The sequence below is a fragment of the Salvelinus sp. IW2-2015 genome, unplaced genomic scaffold (genome assembly GCF_002910315.2).
Source record: "Salvelinus sp. IW2-2015 unplaced genomic scaffold, ASM291031v2 Un_scaffold2915, whole genome shotgun sequence".
Taxonomy (NCBI): domain Eukaryota; kingdom Metazoa; phylum Chordata; class Actinopteri; order Salmoniformes; family Salmonidae; genus Salvelinus; species Salvelinus sp. IW2-2015.
The window spans coordinates 62,688-66,565 of NW_019944213.1; the positions used below are offsets into that span (position 1 = coordinate 62,688).

At 47.2% G+C, this 3,878-nt stretch overlaps 1 pseudogene; it reads left to right on the plus strand.

Moving 5' to 3' along the window:
* The window catches only part of LOC112074982 (ectodysplasin-A-like), an 8,348-nt pseudogene extending 6,798 nt beyond the window's left edge, over window positions 1–1,550 (plus strand).
* The last annotated feature ends 2,328 nt before the right edge of the window (window positions 1,551–3,878 follow it).

Genomic DNA, 3,878 nt, shown 5'->3' on the forward strand with positions numbered 1-3,878 from the left:
GACCTTCAATGCTGCAGAAATGTTTTTGTACCCTTCCCCAGATCTGTGCCTCGACACAATCCTGTCTCAGAGCTCTACGGACAATTACTTCGACCTCATGGCTTGGTTGTTGCTCTGACGTGCACTGTCAACTGTGGGACCTTATATAGACAGGCGTGTGCCTTTCCAAATCATGTCCAATCAATTGAATTTACCCCAGGTGGACTCCAATCAAGTTGTAGAAACATCTCAAGGATGATCAATGGAAACAGGATGCACCTGAGCTCAATTTCGAGTCTCATAGCAAAGGGTCTGAATACTGATGTGTGTGTGCGTGTGTGTGTGTATGTGTGTGTGTGTGTACGTGTGAGTACGTGTGTGTGTGTTATGTGTGTGTGGGGTGCGTACACTGAGTTTACAAAATATTAAGACACCTGCTCTGTCCATGACAGACTGACCAGGTGAATCCAGGTGAAAGCTATGATCCCTTATTGATGTCACCTGTTAAATCCACTCCAATCAGTGTAGATGAAGGGGAGGAGACGGGGTAAAGAAGGATGTTTAAACCTTGAGACATGGATTGTGTATGTGTGCCATTCAGAGGGTAAATGGGCAGGACAATAGATTGAAGTGCCTTTTKAACARGGTYYGGTAGTAGGTGCCAGAYGCACCGGTTTGAGTGTTAAGAACTGCAGCGCTGCTGGGTTTTTCACTCTCAACAGTTTTCCTTGTGTTTYAAGAATGGTCCACCACCCAAAGGACATCCAGCCAACTTGACACAACTGTGGGAAGCAGTGGAGTCAACATGGGCCAGCATCCCTGTGGAAGGCTTTCGATACCTTGTAGAGTCCATGTCCTGACGAATTGAGGCTGTTCTGAGGGCAAAAGGGAGTGCAACTCAATATTAGGAACATGTTCTTAATGTTTTGTGTATGTAGTGTGTGATGATGATACTTGGTGTACTATTGCTACTTACCCTGACCCTCTCTCCTCTTCCTCCTCTACCTGACCCTCTCCTCCTCTACCTCCTCTACCCCTTACCCTCTGTTCCCAGGTGTACTATCGCTACTTACCCTGACCCTCTCTCCTCTTCCTCCTCTACTGACCTCTCTCTCTTCCTCCTCTCTTGACCCTTCTCTCCTCTACCTCCTCTACCCCTTTCTCCTCTTCCCTCTCTACTACCCTCTCTCTCTTCCTCCTCTACTGACCCTCTCTCCTCTTCCTCCTCTACCTGACCCTCTCTCCTCTACACCTCCTCTACCTCCTTACCTCTGCCAGTTGTATTCATCTTCTCTCTCTCCTTCTCCTCCTCTGTTCCCCAGGTGTACTATCTCAACTTCACGGACATCGCAGCTACGAGGTGATGTAGACTCCACCCCCTTCTCTGCGTTGTACCTGCAGCATTGGACGAGGACAGAGGAAGTTTCAACACGTGCTACACGGCGGGGGTCAGCCTGCGCAGGGCGGGACAAAGGATTCCATCAGGATGGTCTATGATGACACGCTGATCAGCAGTGACCAATCATACTATGTTCCTGGGGAGCGTCAGGCTGGGGGATTCCCTGACATGACCATCGGACAACAACTTCTCCTGCGCCAATCACACCTCCTTCCTCGGGACTTCCTGACCAAATCATACTACTTCCTGGGACGTGTCAAGCTGGGGATTTCCCCTGGCCAATACGGACCACTTCCTGGGCCCCCCTGACTAATCACACACTCCTTCCTGGGCGCTCCATGACCAATCATACTAGTCGTCCTTTGGAGCGTCCAGCTGGGGGGGAACTCCCACATCAGGAATCACTAAGTAGTACAATCAATCTTGATCTCCACTATAAAAAGCATCTAGACATTATCTCATAATTTCTTTTAGACTCAAATTTAGTTTTCAACATGACATTGTATAAAACTTTGTCTCTGACATTGCAACATGTTTCAATATTCAGATTGGATCTCCATCTGTCCCATAGTAAGAACGTGTGGGAGTTCGAGACAGAGTACAGGCAGACAGGCAGACAGCAGACAAGACAGACAGACAGACATGACAGACATGACAGACAGACAGCAGACAGACGAACAGAAGACAGACAGCGTTCTCAGCCAGTCGAAATCATGAATCGGCAATTCATTTTTATTATACAAGAAATGTCAATTGAAAAAAGGTCAAATGAAAACAAAGTGCAGCTGGTTTCTCAGTCTTTGCTTCTGTTTGAAGTGACTGTGTTGTTGGCTTGTGTTGTTGGGCTGTGTTGTTGGCTGTGTTGTTGGCTGTGTGTTGCTGTGTTGTGCTGTGTTGTTGTGTGTTGTTGCTGTGTTGTTGACGTGTTGTTGCTGTGTTGTTTGGCTGTGTTTGTGTGGCGTGTTGGTTGGCTGTGTTGTTTGGCTTGGTTTGTTGCTGTGTTGTTGGCTGTGTTGTTGGCTGTGTTTTTGGCTGTGTTGTTGGCTGTGTTGTTGGCTGGTGTGTGTTGGCTGTGTTGTTGGCTGTTTGGTGGCTGTGTTCGTTGGGCTGTGTGTTGTTGGTGGTGTTGTTGTGTTTTGTGCTGTGTTGTTGGCTGTGTTGTTGACTGTGTTGTTGGCTGTGTTGTTGGCTGTGTTGTTGGCTGTGTTTTGTGTGCTGTGTTTGTGGGCTGTGTGTGTTGGCTGGTGTGTTGACTGTGTTGTTGGCTGTGTTGTTGACTGTGTTGTTGACTGTGTTGTTGTTGGGCTTGATTGTGCTGTGTTGTGGCTGTGTGTTGACTGTCTTGTGACTGTCTTGTTGGCTGTGTTTTGGCTGTGTTGTTGGCTGTTGTTGTTGGTGTTGTTGTTGACTGTGTTGTTGACTGTGTTTGTTTGGCTGTGTTGTTTGACTGTGTTGTTGGCTGTGTTGTTGGCTGGGTCTGTGTGGCTGTTTGTTGTGTGTTTTGCTGTGTTGTTGAGTGTCTGTTGCTGTGTGTTGGCTGTGTTGTTGGCTGTGTTTTGGTGTGTTGTTGACTGTGTTGTTGGCTGTGTTGTTTGGCTGTGTTGTTGGCTGTGTTGTTGACTGTGTTGTTGGCTGTGTGTGGCTGTGTTGTTGGCTGTGTTGTTGGCTGTGTTGTTGGTGTGGTGTTGACTGTGTTGTTGGCTGTGTTGTTGGCTGTGTTGTTGGCTTGTGTTGTTGGCTGTGTTGTTGGCTGTTGTTGTGGCTGTGTTTGGTTGACTGGTGTTGGCTGTGTTGTTGGCTAGCCTCTGAACACACGTGTCTGACGCCTACTAGCTCATTGTAATGATGTATCCAAATCAATGTCACTAGAAACGCTTCAACAAATGCAAATGCAGCTACTTTGTTGTTATTCTGGCTTGCCGCTGTTTGTTTGACGTGACTGTCTTGTAATTAGCCGTAGTTGGTGGGTTAGTAGCAGCAAGGAATAAGAGTTGCCAGCCAGTATGGGCAATGGATCATTTATAACAACGACTGTCCATTGATACAGAACAAAAGACTGGCGATCTGGGTTCGAGTCCATAGAATACGAACAAAAAGACTGAGCGACGGCTGGGTCGAGTTCCATAGATACTAGAACCAAAAGAGCACTGAAGACTGGGTTCGAGCCATAGATTACAGAGATCAAAAAGACTGAGCGACTGGGTCGATACAATAGATACAGACAAAAGAGCTTCTGAAACGTGTGTGCGTCCATTAATACAGAACAACGACTGGGTCAAGTCCATTAGCAGATACAGAAACAAAAGACTGAACGATGGGTCGCGTCCATTAGATACGAAGCAAGAGATAGACGTGAAGACTGGGTCACGTCCATAGTATCAGAACAAGAAAGATGGAACGACTGGCGGTCATCAATACAGAACATAAACGACTGAACGACTGGGTCACGTCCATAGAATGACAGAACAAAAAGACTAAACGACTGGGTCACGTCTCTGGC